The 18,651-nt window shown below is 43.8% G+C and overlaps 1 protein-coding gene across 15 annotated transcripts in view; it reads right to left on the minus strand.

The window, feature by feature from the left end:
• IL15 (interleukin 15) overlaps window positions 1–18,651 on the minus strand; it is an 87,890-nt gene that overhangs the window by 32,990 nt on the left and 36,249 nt on the right. For 11 of the 15 annotated variants that reach the window (XR_015947748.1, XR_015947740.1, XR_015947746.1 and 8 more), the window contains exon 8: window positions 9,673–9,746. The exons of 3 other annotated variants lie outside the window; for them this stretch is intronic. The gene's annotated coding sequence lies outside the window, so the exon portion shown is untranslated. Of the gene's footprint in view, window positions 1–9,672; window positions 9,747–17,281; window positions 18,306–18,651 lie in introns of those variants that run through there. One more of the 15 variants, XR_015947752.1, reaches the window with a different exon arrangement.

Here is an 18,651-nt window from a genome sequence, read left to right on the forward strand (position 1 = left end):
TTATGCAATCTCTCATCTATGCACCACCTGCTGAAGACACCCACCAATTGGGGTTGTTTTGCATAACTTATGCCATAGGAGAACACACGCTTGTGCATTAGAAGATGGCGACCATCAGGGTGGACCTTGAAAATATGCCGCCCTATACAAGGGCCACATTTGACGCCCTCCCCCCAGGCTTCGTGGTCCCAGCTTAAGCCATAAAAACAAGGCAGCAGGCTTTGGGAGGGAGGTCTGAGGTGCCGGCAGGGTCCCAGAGTCCTCCTACTTCCTTCTCAAAGCCTGGTAAGCACTTTGGGAAGGAGGACTCTAGGACCCTGTCAGAGCCCTCATGCCACCTTTTTGAAGCCAGCCAAGTGCTTACTGGGCTTTGAGAAGGCATCCTCCTCAGTTGCACTCCCCAGTGCCCCCACCACCACTCATGGTGCCCTAAATCTGCCTCTGCAACCATTCATGGGCGTACCCAGCGAGGGGCAGCTCCCCCCCCCAGCAAAAAAAAATTTGCCGTATTTTACGGACCATAACCCACACTTTTTCCCTCCGAAAACTGAAGGGGGAAAGTCGCTGCGGGTTATGGAAATTGGGCTGTTTTCGCTGCAACAGGAATGTGGGAGGGGGGAAGGAGCAGCCTGAGCTGGGGGGGCAGACGGGAGCTCCATCCTTCCTTCCATCCTTCCTTCCCCCTGCTTTCTTCCTTTCTCTCTCTCTCTCTCTCTCTCTCTCTCTCTCTCTCTCTCTCTCTCTCTCTCCCTCAGTAAAGTATTTTAAGTTCCAGAGGCCTGCTGGATATATTCCAAATGTAGATGCTAATAAAGGCAGTCATGAGTTTAATCTTTGCAATGCTAAGCGGAGGAAAGTATATCGGATTTAGCACTAGTCAAGCTACAGAGGATGGGCAAATGAAAAAGTATCATTGTTCCAGGAGTATTTTAAATGCCAATCAGGTTACTATCTCATGAGTGAAAGTTGCATCAGCAAATGTCCTTCCGATCAAAGGTGCCCTTTCATTAACCCCAGTGGCTTCAACATATTCCAGCTAGCCACAGGGATCAAACCATAATGCAAGTGGCCGCACAATTATCCAAGCAAAAATAAACCCTGGTGTTCTTATTAGTTATGATGAAATCTCAGTCCTCCTCCTGGGAAGTATTAATGCTTATAGTTCATGCTGTACTGAATCAATTTCCTCCCTTGATGTTGAACTCCGTATGTTAGGGGTGAGTTCCGACTCTCCTCCAGGAACTCCTCTTTAGCTCATTAGAGACTCCTCTCATTCTGCACATGGCAGCACTTTTCCCTCCAGGGAAAGAAAAAACCAGGCAGAACTCCTTTCAGACACCCATGTTGCAAGTTATTTTTATGCACTAGCCTGAAGGGGTTTGTGCCAAAGACACAGGAAGCCCACGATGCAGTGTCAGCGCTACCATCACAGAGGATTTAGGGCAAGAGCTTCAGTTTGAGGTCAAGCAGCACAGGAGCATATATTAGGAATGCCCAAAGGAGCATTAACACAAAAGTCAGGTTGAGAAGTGAAGTATTCAGGTGTAGGTGTGTGTTTGTGTGTGTGTGTGTGTGTGTGTGTGTGTGTGTGTGTGTGTGTGTGTGTGGTGGGCATGGTGGGGATGTAATCCCAAACCACACATTCTTTCAAAACTGCAGTCCATTGATTAAAATGGTCTACAACAGAGACTTCAGCAAAGTTTAACTGCCAGTTAGCCTTTCAAAATAAGGAGCTCTGGAAACAATTAATCTGTTGTTACATATACAGGCGCAGTAAGCTGAAAACTGGAATGCTCCAACTGATCAGTCTATGGACAGGCTACCTTGCCCCACTGGCCCAAAATCCCACTCAAATTTGAAGTGACTGGCTAGAGTGAGACCCTGGTTGGAAACAAAAGGACAGCCTCAAGTGAAAGTCAAAGCAAAGTCTCTGTATGATGGAGAGGGAAGAGCTGGAGGGTGGAGGCAGGTGGAGAACATCAAGATGGACACAGGGACTTGGGAAGTCTGAGAAAAGCCAGGAGCTGAAATCACTGACTGGAATGAAGGAGGTCTCTGGGAAAGAGTGGGTCTCCTAAGAGGCAGCCTGCAAGAGAGCTCCGCAGCTCAGAGTCAGCTGGGTTGCTGAGCGCCTGAGGCAGCCAGGTTGTTGGACCAGGGTGAAGACCGCAGCAGAAGTCCTGGCACATGTCTGTGAGGCTTCAGAACAGTGTTTCCCAGCTTGTGGGTCACAAGCTGTCAGGAGCTCGCTGCTCCACCCACTTTTTAAAAAACCCAACAACTTTGCAGTAGGCTAGTTTCTATACACATGCCACTCCCCTCTAGCTTCCATTCAGACAAACTAGAGTCTATCAGAGCTAAGGACACACTTCTGCCAGGGCAAAGCAAGGCTAGTGAAGGGCAGCCCTGGGAGAGTTCTCAGGGGCAGGTAGAGGGGCCTAGGGTCACATTTACGCCCTGGCTGACCCTGAAGTTCTCTACCTCTGATCTAACAGGATTGAACTCAGGACTTTCTGCATGTATGTGCTCCACTACTGAGCTGTAAAAGTTAGCATGAGATCAGTTTTGAATATTCTAATTTACTGAGCTTTTTAAAATAAAATAAAATAAAATACGGCAACCATGCCACTAGAACAGGGGTCCCCAAACTAAGGCCTGGGGGCCAGATGTGGCCCAATCACCTTCTAAATCTGGCCTGCGGACGGTCCGGGAATCAGCATGTTTTTACATGAGTAGAATGTGTCCTTTTATTTAAAATGCATCTCTGGGTCATTTGTGGGGCATAGGAATTAATTCATTTTTTTTTCAAAATATAGTCCGGCCTCCCACAAGATCTGAGGGACAGTGGACCGGCCCCCTGCTGAAAAAGTTTGCTGACTCCTGCACTAGAAGATGGGTTTTTAATTTTCCTGCCCCCGTGAATAAAAAAAGTATTCCTTCTGCTTGAAGAAAAAAAGTTTAATCCCCATTCCCTGAGCAGCAGTCTACAGAGTTAACAAAGCCTGATGAAATATTTGAATTTTGAACACCATTACCCCCATTCCTTCACATTCACTGAGCACATGCCTCAGGTGAATACATGGCTGACAGATCAAATGTAAAACTTGCACTCAGCCGTCAATATTTAATAAATGGCTTAGTCCATGTCCCTTTGCTTTTCCTCTACAATGTTCAGTAAATTAAATTAGTATAGCGATATATGTTATAAATAGAATAGAATAAATATAAGATTATCACATAAAACTCAATTCTGTACTCCTTAAAACTAATGTATCATTTGCTAGGCATTAGATTATTCTACAATCAAGACTTTGGCTAAATTTAATTATGCTCTCTTCCGAGTCTAGATATTGACATGTATTTAGTTAAAATGGTGTGAAGTGAAGACATTACTAATGTTAACTCGTTTACCAATTTAGCTTTAGTTTTCCTTAGGGTTTAATACTGCTGTATCAGTTCAGTTTAATACAATGTTACCTTGCTGATAGAGTTATGGGTTGATCCTATATTTCCTGTTCAGAAGCAGCTTTGTTGTATTCAAAGGACTGGTTAGAAATAAGAATGAGGATGAGAATTAAGCTTTATAGATGTGTCATTTAATATTCTGAATCTGACCCCTTCCTTGTGTATGGCTGCAAACAGACTCATCTTCCTATTAGAATTCCCTTTGTCCTTCCTGTCTAGTATAAGCCCTGAGATGTTGTACTATGATTTGAATTAAGGGCATTCTAAAATAGTGACCTGGATCAAGGGATGGTTCTGACCTTTAGTGCTGACCTTTAAAGCCCTAAATGGCCTCAGCCCAGTATACCTGAAGGACCGTCTCCACCCCCATCATTTTGCCTGGACACTGAGGTCCAGCTCCGAGGGCCTTCTGGCGGTTCCCTCACTGCTAAAAGTGAGGTTACAGGTAACCAGGCAGAGGGCCTTCTCAGTAGTGGCGTCCACCCTGTGGAACGCCCTCCCATCAGATGTCAAGGAAATAAACAACTATCTGACTTTTAGAAGACATCTGAAGGCAGTCCTGTTTAAGGAAGTTTTTAATGTTTGATGTTTTATCGCTTTATTATTATTATTTTGTTGGGAGCCGCCCAGAGTGACGGGGGAAACTCAGTCAGATGGGCGGAGTATAAATAATAAATTGTTGTTGTTGTTGTTGTTGTTGTTGTTGTTGTTGTTGTTATCAAGACACAAGCAGATCAATCGTAAATGACTTTTGATTACATTACTGTTCATTGCTTTCCATTGCCTTCTGGATTGTCCAATCCTGTATTTGACCTTCATCTCAGCAGGTCTCTAAATAGTCTAGAGCAGAGATGGGTAACCTGTAACCTTCCAGACATTGTTGGGCTCCATCAGACCAACCCAGTATGGCCATTGGTCAGGGATTACAAGAGTGGCAGTCCAGCAACATCTGAAAGGCTACAGGTTCCTCACCCCTTGTCTAGAGCATGTGTCAGGAAATAATCTGAACAACCCATCTACAACCTGGACAAAGCCATGTCTCCACTGCAGCACCAGAAGACATGTAGGATGTCTGCACTTTGAATTTAAAACAATCTTAAATCTGTTTCATTATAACCCATGGCAGACGAGGAAACATAGGAACTGTAGGGCTGTAATGATATATAGTATGGTGCAGTGGCTAAAGTGTTGGACTAGGATTGAAGGTTCAAATCTCCACTGAGCACAACAGGAACTCACCAGATAGTTACAAATCATGGTTTAAGGTCACATCCCATGGAGTGTTTCAAGCTAAGGTTTTGTCACTGCTATGGACCCAGGTGGTGCTGTGGGTTAAACCACAGAGTCTAGGGCTTGGTGATCAGAAGGTCGGTGGTTCGAATCCCTGCAATGGAGTGAGCTCCTGTTGCTCGGTCCCAGCTCCTGCCCACCTAGCAGTTCAAAAGCACATCAAAGTGCAAGTAGATAAATAGGGACCGCTCCGGCGGGAAGGTAAATGGTGTTTCCGTGCACTGCTCTGGTTCGCCAGAAGCAGCTTTGTCATGCTGGCCATATGACCTGGAAGCTGTCTGCGGACAAACGCCGGCTCCCTCGGCTTATAGAGCGAGATGAGCGTCACAACCCCAGAGTCGGACACGACTGGACCTGATGGTCAGGGGCCCCTTTACCTTTACCTTTATGGACCTAAGTTAGATTTTCCAGGTCAAATAAAGCAATGCTTGTCTGAGTTCAGATTTTATATATATATAAAAAAAGACACTAAACACCATTCTGTGGAGCTGCTGACTAAGTAGTTTTGTTACAGATCCAATCACTTTTGAAAGCAAGGGTTTTATCAAAGAAGTAAGCTTCTGTCTGAAATTTATAGAAGCCCTCAAAAATACATACAGTCTTTAAAGGGTCAAGACAAGAAAAATTGTTCCAAAAAACAAAACAAAAACAAGACTCCTTGCGCTCTGCTCCCCCTTCCTCCTATCCCATGACCTATATTGAGGGGTTCTCTATTCCTACAGAACAGATTTGGTGCAGGGTTGGAGGGAAGCCCCATTGCAGCAGGAGGAGCTCTTGTGCTGGCTTCCACTAGTGCACTGAGTTAGTTGAATCCAAGCCAATGTTCACTTTAATACAAGCCTGCCTAACTCAAACATCTCAGAGCAATATGCATACCAAAACACAGCTATCCTTTGAAATTTTCACTTCTCCAAATGTTGCGATGCACTTATCCAGTCAGAGAACTATGTACAAAAATGCATATTAGAGGGGAAGGTGCATTAAAACACCATCATGACACATTTGAAAAATCTTCATGACAAATCTTCATGACACCTTTGAAAAAAAGTTTTAAACTGCTGTGTAAAGCTGATGAACTGAACTTATGATTTGAAAAATGAAAAACTGGGAAACCAAGATAGATAGAAGCATCCATCCCAAGCTTTCATTAGTGAGAATAGTTTCTCCTAACTTAATTTTATTTGCGAACATTCAAATTTATATTATATAATTAGACTTTTTCAAACTGTGGATGCTGCTGGATTTATGAATTTTAGATTTTGTTTTGCTTTGTTTATTTATTTATTTGTAGACCCATCCTTCAGCAGTTTCCCAAGAAGTTTACAAAAAGTTAAAATTACAAAAGAAAACAAAGCAAAAGATAACTCAAGAACATTAAATATAAAAAGAGCATTATAAAATCTAAAAGAATTAGAAACAACCAGCACCAAGGAGCATAAAACTAATGTATAGGATCCAATGGAAAATCAAAAGTAGGAAAGAATTAATTTGCCTTAACATTATTTGAGAAGATTAATGTTTTCCCATACTTTCTTGAATTAGTCTGCAGGCTACCACAATATGCACAAATAATTTGAAAATTCACAAACTCTAAATTACATTCAAATAATTTAACAATAAGAACTGCATTATCAAATAGTCCCTTTTAACTTCAAAAGCAGTGTTTGAAATGCAGGAACTTGAATTCAAATGCTGCTGCTGCTTCTACTGCTGTTTAAATGCTTGTAATTTCATGAATTTGTATTACACTTTATTTCAGAGCTCATTTTTGCTGTGCTTATAGTGCTACCGGTATCCTATGCACATCCACTCAGATGTAATTTCCATTGGATTCAATAGGAAAGGTTTTTCTAGGGTTGCCTTTATCATTAATTATTATCAGTTTAGTTCAGATGTGACATTTTCAGTCTGGTAACCCATGGTTTAAGTGTTGTGTCCTCAATGCATTACAAGATTTTGTTAAACCACAGTTTATTGTTAAGTTTAAACCAGGAAACTACATTTTAAACTCTGAATATGAAGCAGAAGTGAAAACCAGATTTGTAGACATATCTGAAAGTGCAGGGACACAAGGACAATGCTCGTTTTCAGTGCAGCAAATGGACTGAGCCATTGTCTTTATATGATTTTATTGTAAAATTTGCATTGATTTTAAAATTTATAAGACACCTTTTGTATGGGAAGATGGGATAAAAATCCTGAAATAAAAGAAAACAATTTGCATAGCTGTGCCCTGCTTATCTCATGCAGTAAGGTTTCCGCAGTAGCTTCTTCTTGCAGCATAACAGCTACCATAGGGTTACCAGACATCCCCGTTTCCTGGGGACAATCCCCGGATTTGCGAATAAGTCCCCGAACAAATTCCATCCCCGGAATGTCCCCGGATTTCATCTAATGTCTCTGGGAAACACAGCAGTGGCAGTCTCAGCAGCCCGGAGCAGTTGGCTCTGGCTGGCTTCAGGAGCTGCTCGGAAGTCCCCATATGATGGTGGTGCAGGGGCTCTAAGATGCAGCTTCCGGGCTGCCTCCACCTTCCCTGACCCCAGCAACTAAGCTGTGAAGGGAGGCTTCATGCTGCCTATCGGAGCAGCCTCCCAACTCCTTCTTGCGTGCAAGCAGGAGCAGGGCGGGGATCTCTCAGCTGTGAAGGGAGGCTTCCTGCTGCCTATCAGAGATTGTGTGCAAGCAGGAGGGGGCAGGGATCTCTCAGTTAGGCAATGGGAAGCCTCCCTTCCCAGCTGAGTGATCCTCGCCCCCTTCTGCTTGCACGCAAGTAGGAATGGGATTGGGGCTGCTCCGATGGGAAGGGAGGCATTGCACTGCCCGAGCCTCACCGCTGCCGCTCTCAGCCCTCCTTCTCTGCCTTCTATGCCTGACCCACCACGCACCACTTCACCACCACCACCGAAGAAACAACAACTCAGGGGCTGCCCAGGCTCATGGAGAAAGGAGATAGACACCTCGGAGGAAGGGGAAACATGGCAGTTGAGGTCAAGGCGGCAGCGGCGGCTCCTCTGTCACTGCCATCGCTGCAGCAAAATATCTGGTAACCTTAAGCTACCATCCAAGGTCAGATTCAGCCCTGTATATCCTTGGGAAATCTTCTCCATTGGCCTCTGCTCTGTCTTCTTAACTCTTTGTTTCTGATTGCCCAGAGAGAGCTTTGGTTCTACCTATTTCTACAGAGGTATCATTGCCTGTCTCTTCTCTAGCTCATTTACAGATCAATACACAGTGCGTGATGCGCTGTATAGCTCAGTAACCTTCAGAGACCAGCTAATGGCAATGGTGGAGAGCTGCTTCTCTTAGCCGTAAACTATATGAAAGTCAAGATTTACTGTTTGTCCTAGTCAGGAGGGAATGGAATTTCAGAGCAGCCTCTTGAGCTATTTTACTGTGTAGAAATAAGGCTGCAGGATCCAGCAAAGGCTGCTACAGCAAGAGAAATACTTGTTTGCTGAGGTAAAGAGAAGAGAGGGGGAATTACTGCTACTGCTATTAAAAAATACTAACACATAGGAGATTCTAGCACAAAACTGGCACAGCCATGGCTCAAGAGTACCTAGAGACTTGCCTCATCTCTTGACTTCATCATTAGATATGTGGTATTTCCTACAATGGCTGTCCTCTCTTTACTTTCATAGAGTTCATGCCACAGGCACTTATCATAATTATAATTTTTGGCTCCCACTGAGTCCCCCCCCCCATCACCTACTAATATATTATTTGCACCCTAGACTATGAGAAACAATTACTTTCCTCCAGAACTCTCATTTCCATCCCCATTCTTGCCTACAACATAGTAGCTAATTTTACACCAAGGACCTAATTACTTCAGCTCTCCTGGCATTTTTCTTCTGCTCTTCAAGCAGTCATAAAGCCCATGCTGCTGTGTCTGAAGTCCTCATTAGATAGAGTTTCACAAAACTTGCCTTGTGAGCAGCCACTAAAAGAATATTGTATCTAACAAAAGCAGCCCCAATTCTGTAATCTGATACGATCATCCTTGAGGCTTAAACAGATCTATGCTATGATGATTAGTTTATCATGTGTGTAAGTGGCTCTCATACACATCTTATTTTTTGCAAGGTTTTTGCTTGCAAATGGTGGGCTGGAGCAGTTCTATTGTACGGATATTCTTTATGAAAGAAACACAAATTCCTGGTGGTGGTGGTGGCTGATGCTGGTGTGCAGGTTTTGCATTTGCCACAATATGGCTTAAATCAGGATTGGAGAACCTGTGGCCCGCCATATTTTCTTGAGCCCAACTCCCATCAGCTCTAGTCAGCATGGCTGATAGCTACAGATGGTAAAACATGGTAGACCAGAACTGAGTCACTTTGTGAATCCAAGAGCACAGTAGAAATCAGGTGGCCAACAGCAGCAATGGAAAACACAACAGAAGAGGTTTAACACAAAAACAGGCCTTTTCTGTGGTGGCTCCTTGTCTGTTGAATGCTCTCCCCAGGGAGGCTCTCACCAGCAGAAAATGTTTGTAACCCGGCCTTTGGCTGATGGAACATTGTATGGCCTTTTTAATGTGTTTGTGAGAGTAGTACTACAGTATTGGTTTGTGTTTGTTTTTGTTTTATTATGTATTTTATGTTCTCATTTTGGATTTTTATGTTGTGAACCACCCTATGATCCTTGGATGAAGGGCAATATACAGTTTGAATAAATGAATACACACACACACACATATATGTACACACACACAGACACACACACACACACATATATAATGTTCTTTAAAAAACAAACAAGCAAACAAAATCCACAAACAGATCCTCAAATATTATAAAATGGTTAGGAGCTTTCAGTGACCCTCCCCTCCAAACAGTGATAGACCTTGACGTCTAAAATTTCAGTGGCACACCGTGTGACGCCAAAATTTGGCGCACCCCCCCCGCCTCCTACCTTCTGTTGGACTTCATAGTTACACCACCTGCTACAGCAACCCAGAAGCTCTGTGCCCAGTGCAACTGAATCTCCTGGAACCAAAGGAATTGAAAACTTAATTAAGACTGCATCCCTCAAACATCTCTGTTAGCATAATGGAGCACACGCAACAGGCCTACAACCTGAAAATGGGGTTGCAACTTAAAATAAAAAATCATTGTGGCATTTGGCTCTTTTTATATCATTATTCTGAGAGATGAGCAGAAGACAATCCTCTCTCTAAAGTATATATCCTACATACAGAGAACATTTAGCAATCTATTTTTAGGCTTTCTCGTATCTTACCAAGGCCCTTTCATAAGCATACGATTCTTCTCTCTACAGGTATATTCACTCCCTAAGGGATTGAAGGCGTGTGGAACTCAGAGTGATTCTTTGACAATGATGATGTGGGTCTTTGGGAAGCAGCCTGTCAAAACAGTTCTTCACCTTAGCAACTGTTGTCTTTACAGTGGAAGGCTGCTGAGCCTTGTAATGTCAAACCCCACTTTGTTCCCTCCAGTATTGCATTTTCAGTATCAGCAACTCTTTTGCTTAAGGGCTGATTTTCCATTAGTCTATTCCTACACACAGTGGGGTTTTTTTTGTTATGATTTCCAGTATATAATGTTGTGCTTAATTAATTTTTTTTCTCTCTCTCTCATTAGTATTTGTATTGGCTGTTAACTTTAATAGTTCCTTCAGAGCCAAGTATCTTAAGGTCTGGCTAAAAACCCAGAGCTAAACTGGGAACTTTGGCAAACGCAGAGGGCCTGCCACTCTAAAAACCCTCACACGGTTAGACTGTTGTCCTGGCTAAGTGACGGGTGGCTACTGATCTAAAGTGCCTGTTGGATCCAGATAAGGGGAGTCCAAAATGTCTTTGGTTTATGGCTATCTCAGAGCAGTTACAGTCTTCAAAGCATAGCTGTATTTTAAAGATGACGCTGGTGGAAATGCAAGGAATATAAAATGGTTGCTGGAATTCTTCCCCTTTAAGCAGGCAGCACAAATATCCTGCAATACGTTTTGGTGAGCCCAGCCATAATCATTCACCCAAGGCTGCTCCTGCACGTCAAATACTTATGCATAGAATAAAAAAAGACTGACAGCTGTTTTGGGTTCCTGGAATGTTTAACTAGGAGGATCTGCTATAGCAACCAAAGTTTCACAACTTTTCTTCTGAATTGCAGAAGAAAATATGGAACAGCCAACACTCTGCTTTTGTTTATTTTCTGGAAGCTGCAGAACATCCCTTATAATGAAAATACTGGTGTACTTCAGGGCAGGAGTCACCAACCTTTGAGCACCAGTGGGTGCATCTGGAACCTGTGCTGGGGGTCTGCTGTTGGGGTATGGCATAAATCGGGTCCTCCCTGCAAGAGGGGGCACGTGTGGGACCAGGGGCGTAGCGAGGCGCCACGACACCCAGAGTGGCAAATTGCCATGCACCCAGGTGGGCGCGACATTGCTACGTAACGACACATGTGTGTTACATAACGACGCATGCGCCATTACATGGTGGGTTATCGGCAACCCCCCCCCACGCCTCCAAAGCTGCGCGCCTCGCTCCAGCTACAAACTCCAGGTAAAAAGCCCACTCAGCGTGGCGGGTGCACCGCACTGAGCGGGCTTTTTACCTGGAGTTTGTAGCTGGAGCGAGGCGCGCAGCTTTGGAGGCGTGGGGGCGACGATACCCCACTGCATAACACGCATGCACAGCGGGACACTGTGCATGCTTCGTTACGTGGTGGGGTATCACCACCACCCCCGCGCCTCCAAAGCTGCGCGCCTCTAGCTACAAAACTCCAGGTAAAAAGCCCACTCAGTGCGGCACCCCCTCCAGGGCGGTGCCCGGGTCGTACCGCCCTGGCCCCCCGCTTGCTCCGCCCCTGCGTGGGACCCAGCAATCAGGCCTAGGTGTTGGGGCAGGGACAATTGGAGCAGCCACAACACCCTATTGATGGTCCCTCTAACGGGGAGCAATTGGACTAAGGGCATGCCAGCCAAGAGTTAGAGGGACTACTATTTAACTGCTGCACGTGACCCTCGAGGTCCTCTTTTTGGATCACAGTGCACTGGAACACCCGCCCACCTCTCCCTATTGCGCTTGACCTTGTTATGCTGTCGTGTGTCGCCTGTCTTTGGGACAGGGGCACGGCAGGAATTTCCCCCACTTGGCTGATTGCCTGGTGCCACTTGGGTTTCGCCTGCCACGTAGCAAATCGTCACAACTTGTAAGGTTGGCGGATAGGCTCTGGTTTTTGTTGATAGGGGTTGCAGGATTCCTAGCCATCCCTTTGCATGGGTATTCCTGTAAAAGAACTCCAAGGACTCATGGTTGGTCTTCCCCGAGTGGGGTTGTGCCCTGAGCCTGAGTTCAGGGCTCATCTGGGGGAGGTGTGGCAGATACCCCTGCCTGTTTCTGTCCCAGGTGTTCACCCGAGGCTGACTGATGATTGCTAACCATAGTAAGCACGTCCTGCAATGCTGCAGGAGCTAGACAAACCAGAGCCTATGCAACCACTCACTTGATTTGTAATCAATAAAGTTGTGGCCTAAATTCTGCCAAAAATCAAACCAAAATTTGAGTCCTGTCTGAATTTATTTCTAGGCCAGGTTAAAGTGTCTCCACACACAACACAAAATGGCTGTCACATCTCTTTTATATGAGCAGAAGAAGAGACAGGGCCACAAAATGGTTCATCAATGGGAGAAAGCCATGCTGGCTCAGGGAGAGAAACTATTTGCATCTCTCTCCACTGTTCAGAATGGGAGGAATGGAGGGAAAGTGCCAATGAAATGTGGACTTGTTTAAGGAAAAATTGTTCAACAAAGCAAATAGTCAACATATTTACTGAAACCTTTTGCAGGTACTGTAGTATGTATTGGAAGGCACAGTGGTGCCCCAGGGCTCCATGGCAACCCCTACTATTGGTTAACATTTTATTCTCAGCTGTGGAAAAATTAGGTCTAAGGTTAAGAACACTGAATTTCATCAGCAAATATTTGATACTATGTTAGAAAGATAATTTTATTCTGCAATCTGCTCTTGCTCCTATCTTTATTCCACTGAATCAAAATGCATGCTGAAATCTCTTGGATATACTGGGAGTTAGTAAGAAATGCTAATAAGCACATACCAGGCTCTCAGCAGACCACTTTCTCCCAAACAATCTGCATCTGATTAAAGAATGTATACTTTATGTACCACATAAATGGCAAAAGGGCCTGACATCTCTGTGGCTAGTTCCCTGCTGCTGAAACATTTAAAGACTTGTGACTTAACCATTTTACTGTTCAGATTAGTTCTTTGGGTCTGTTAGTTAACCACACTGGCCTTATCTTAGACTTGTTAATTTCCTCTCCCATTTGTAGTATATGTTTTTATTTGAGCTACTATTAGTGTTTTTAAAATGCTCCCAAATTGCCTGAAGGGATTTTCTGCCTCTTCCCAATTTCAGATTGCCTTTAAGTAATCCCTTTATTTATGTATTCCCTCATCCTAAATCAAATGTGACCACATTGGAGTTTCAAGGTAATTTTCTACTTACATGTGTTGATATAAAAATGTTGTCCTCACTCTTCCTAAGTAAACAATTGCATCCCTAGCCAGTTCCTGGACACTGAATCCAGATTACATAGAAAACTGCCAGATGCTTGGTTAGACTATTTGTCCTTCTAGCTCAGGTGTGGGGAACCTTGTTGATCTTTAACTTCCACCATCCCTGGCCACTGGCCATGCTTGTTGGGGCTGATGGGAGTTGTAGTTCAGCAACATGTGGGGGGGGGGGCAAAGATTCCACACACCTGTTCTAGATGGCTGACCATAAGCAGCAATCAAGGATCTGAAGCACAGGCCTTTCACATTACCTGTTAAGTGCTCCTTTTCATGGGTAATGCCAGCAATTGGACCTGGGATGGACCCAGAAGTTTTCCTAAGGAAATCAGATAACTACATAGTGGGGTGTGACATTCACTTGCACTTGTAACATGTACCACTGCCACACACCTGTGTCTTTTCCTTATGTGTGTGTGCTCAGAAAGAACATATGTAAACCCACACAGCATTAGGTGATATGGGGGGGGGGGAGAGAGACTAGTGTACTAGGAACTGGACAGCACTTAGGGTGTGTGCTTATTATTCTCTTAGAGTGCAATGAAGTTGTTGTCTCCCCCCCACCTCTGCAAATCAGCACAACTTCAATTTGTTTGTGTTTGGGTACACACCAGGGGGAAACTAGCCTGGAAAACTTAGTCTGGAATGTTAGGCAGACTTTATAACTCCTTCCTTTATTTGACTTCACCTTTTTTTTTTCATTCAGCCACTGATTCAGAATTGCCCCCAAATTCCCACTAGATCCACACGAAAGCTGCACAATTTGTATAGAACTGTGCATTTGGAAATGCCTGCTGGACTGGAGCCTTCTGCATGCAAACCACCTGCTCTACCACTGAGCAATAGGCCTTCCCCAAAGATTCCGTCTCTGACATTTCCCAGTATGCAGGTGGGGTGAGAGAGCTATGTTAGGAAAGAATAGCATTTGCTACAAAACCCACCACTAACTGCGTCTCTCGGAGAAATGGAGTAGCAGCCATTGTTGATTTCTTATTTGTTGATTTGTGTGAGGGCTGGTTTGAATTCCGAAATTTCACAAACAAATGCTCAAGAGTTTTCTGAAATATCCCCACAGAATCAACAGCGTTAAAGTAGCACAAAGCTTTTCATGGACGGCCTTTAGATGCTTCCTATGTTTTCATGCCGCCGTGTGGGAGAATTATAATATTATTCTTGTTGGCAATTTTAACATCATTGTTCTGTCTTCCTGCTTCATTGCTTTTATTATATGCTGGTCTGCCACAGTTTAGATAAAATACTATTCCTACTACATGGGCTGATGGAGCATGCTGTGAAAGCGTATCCTTTGTGCTGTGGTTGTTGTTGTTGTTTTTATGTATAGAAACATTTCAGGCACTTATTTTCCCCAGTGCCTATTTTTCTGTTTGTCTTTGATGTTTGTTTTTCAAAATTAAGTGCTCTTTGGTTGACTTTTGTTGCCTTATCCTGGGAATCACTTTTCTAGATGATCCAAAACTATGATTTCGCAGCTGTCACAGAGTCTGCCTGTTGATTTAAAAAGCCAGATGCAAACAATCAACGAAGTGAACATTCCCCACAGTGGATGCTTATTCTCAGCTGACAACAGTTCAATGATCACCATCCAGCCAAATTCCAAACATCCTGAGAAAGCAGGCAAAGAAGGGTGGGTTTTTTTATTTTCTTTTTATTTTGTTGCATCTTAACTACCACTCCCAAGCTTAGGTCAGAATTTTCCCCTACTGGTTTTGTTGCTGGTGGAGCAGGGTGATGAGAGACTGCTCCTTGGGGACCAAGTAAATTGAAATGCTGCCATAAGGAGCTGCAAATGTTAATGGAGAAATAGCAGTTGGGGGGGTGCTTCACCCTTTCCCCACAGCCCATTTTTCCTGCTCTAATTTGTCTCATCCAGCTACTTTTCCTCTCCTGCTGCTTTTCCCTATGTAGGTCCATGTGGGCCTCCTGTCTTTTCCTTCTAAGGGGAGAAAAGTAGTCGGAGGGCAACTTTGATCATAGAAATCCTCCGCTGAGAAAGACTTGCACATTCTTCTGCCACTGCTGCCTTGCCAATCAAATTGGCAGCCTCCAACAGATAGCTTCATTAACAGAATAAAACACCTTTCCCCCCCCTGCACCTCCCTCTTCTCCTCCAGTTAAAGCAACTTAGGGGGGAAATAGCTAGAATATCCTGGGGACGTATATTTCACAGCTTCTCATCATTCCTCATTTTGATCATCATAATTAAGCATTTGTATGCTTACATGGATATAAGCCTCACTGAATATACTGTAATGTAACTTTCTTCTTGGTGAAAATGCATAGCAGGGAGCTACGGTAGAAGGAGGATTCTGAAACCTGGTCACCTTTTCATGGTGGAGGGAGCTGCCCATATAGCTGAGCTACTCACGCTTATTTTCTTTATATGATCCTCCCCCCACACACTGCCCCCACAACACTGCATGCAAGAACCAGGCTATGGATACGGCCATAGAGCAGCTGGAAGTCGTTTCCATCATTGGAAAAAATATTTGCAGATAAAAATCTGATATTTTCACAGTTCTGCTATAGAAATAGCTTGCAAATGTCTTAGCAGCCTGGCTCTGAGGACTCTGCAGCAGAGCAAATAAGAAACTTGCTTTCAGGACAGGAATCTTCTGCCATGTCTGAGTACTGGGCACATTATGAAGAAGCAAGAGAAGAAATGCTAGAACTGGGTTTAGGATTCAGCTCTCGCCATCAGTTTGATGATGCAAGCTGCATACCATCCAACTTTTCATACCAAAACCAAGGATGTGTGTCTTCCAGGACGCACTCCCGGGTTAGTCACATGACCCATGCCTTGATCTCACCCCGAGAAAAGCACTTTTTCAGGGCAAGAGCACATGAGGTTTCAGCACCCAAAATGGTGGCAGCAATCTTGCATGAAAAAAATAGGATTTCCTGGTTTTTACGGGACACTTGGTACATATGAAGCTGTAGTGACAAAGACTTCATGCCAAGAAATGGTTTAAGGGTGGCAGATGTATGGATAGTATTCCCATTACAATCGTGTTATGGAGGCCTCTTTAATTTTTTGTTGATGTACAGCATCATGCAAATCAGATAGTTGTTCTCCATGCCATGTGTATCTGTTTCAAGGACTGCGCCTTGAACTCTGTCTTACAGGACTGTGTTGAACTTACTTGACCAGAAATTCCAACACAAATCATTGATTAACAGCACTGGTTTCCATCAGCATATGCTTTAGTAAGGTACATAGGTACAGAGGCTGACATCAGGCCATTGGAATGTCTAGCTCAGAACTCCAGAGAGGAGCCTTTTTCTTCCTTGCCTGGACATGCCAGGGATTGAACCTGCAATCTTCCCCATGCCAAGCATGTGCTCTAACACTTAACTATGGCACTCTTTCTCCCTTACATGATGGCATGGTGTGATGTTCCTACAAGACACTGCTTTTGATCACAGGGTGAAATGTAATGGTTTGAACAGCTATGGCCTTAGGCTACATCAAGCAAGAAAAGAGTGAGGGGTTTAGAACAAATCCCTCAGACTCCTGCATTGATTGAGAGTGCTTAAGTAGCATTTCAATCCCGTTTACAAACTTATTCCCCAGGCCTATTTTAATTAAAACCAACTGCAAAAACTTTATCCATTCTGTTTTGTGTTTTTCTTCCTATGGCAGATTTAATCATGGCCACTGGGCTTATTTGATTGATTTTTATAATCAATTCTATTAATTGCTCTGTGAATGTTATCATGTATCAGATCCCCGCAAAGGGATTGCTTCAGTTTAGTTATTATGGATTAATAATCTGATCACTAGTCAAATCTCTTGGTAGCTAGTATTTTTTTGCTAATGTTTCCTTCCCCTGAAATCATCTGCTAACAAAATGTGTTGAGCCAACAAAGAGGAAAATCTCCATAGAACTTTTTGTTTTGAAACAGAAAATAAATTAATAGGAACAAAATAAAAAAAAATCATTCCATTAGCACCTTAGAGACCAACTAAGTTTATTATAGGGTTTGCACTATGAAAACAGAAGTATCAAATGAAATGGCTGGTAAAAGACCAAACAAACAGTATTGTATTGTGAAGAGGGCACTTACTGGCCAATCCTAAATATTTCTACTCAGATGCAAGTCCCATTGAAACAACCATGTACTTGCAGTCTCCAAGTCTAATCACAAGGAGGAAAAAATATCTAGAGATGATTTTCAACAATGCAATCAATGGAGGCTGGTTCATTAGGGCAAGTTGGTGGCTGACCTCAGTCTGCCTTAAGCCCAGGGCTGACCCAATACATTTTGGCACCTGAGGTAAACCACAAAATGGCACCCTGCCTCCCCACTAGGGAAGAAAGGATGGCTGAAGATCTCTATCAGGAACAAGATGAAGGGATCTGCTGTCCCAGGAACAAGATGAACATTGGGATCTGCTGTCCCTGTGGATCCTGTTGCCTGAGGTGGTCATCTCACCTTGCCTCATGGTGAGCCTGTCCTGCCTCAGCCAGCCCCCACCTGCCTGCCTCCTTATTTACAACTACCCAGTGGGTGGCCTTGGTTGTCAGTTTCTTCTTCCTTAGTCTGTGTTGCCCTTGTAGTACACAGTGCAGAGGAGGATGGGGACAAAATTAAATAACTTCCAAGTATCTCTATTTTCCAGGGACAGTCCCGGAATTACGGAAGCCATCCTGGTTTCTGATTTGATCCCAGAATGTCCCTATTTCCCCTGCTGGTGCCACCACCACCAAGCTTTTCATCTGAGGAATGTTGGAGGGTATGAAATTATAATTCACTGGTTTTGCCTGTCAATGGCTCTGTCTCCACAAGCCACCAATAAACTCAATCCATACAGCCTATCAGGTTTCTTGCATGTGGCTTCTCCAACCTGGAGTCATGGCTGGGGCTGATGGGAATTGTTATCCAAAGCATCTGAAGGGCACCAGGTTGGGGAAAATGGAAGCACCTCTCTCCTGCTAAACAGGCAGATGTCCCACTGTAGCCATTGCACCCTCTGCAGAGACAAAACAATCCCATAGAGCCATTTGCAATCACAGATATCTGTTCTGTAGCTCTCTGAAACTCAATCAATGGGCATGAATTATATGCCTGAGTGTTGCTCACAGTTAAAACCCATCAGTTAAAACATCCTTTTCTAGACTGGTATAAATAAGAAGATGCAGCACAGCATTCTTTGTATAGTATAGTCAAATCAATATTAACCTCCATTGATCAAATTGTCAGTGGAGGTTTTTATATGTTAGACGATCTTTACATGCTGGACTCTTTACTTAGATTTCATCAGAGGTCACTTTCAAAAAGTATGTAAGAGCTGGTGGGGGGTCAAAAACAGGTGTCAA

The sequence above is a fragment of the Zootoca vivipara genome, chromosome Z1 (assembly GCF_965207765.1).
Source record: "Zootoca vivipara chromosome Z1, rZooViv2.hap1.1, whole genome shotgun sequence".
Classification (NCBI taxonomy): domain Eukaryota; kingdom Metazoa; phylum Chordata; class Lepidosauria; order Squamata; family Lacertidae; genus Zootoca; species Zootoca vivipara.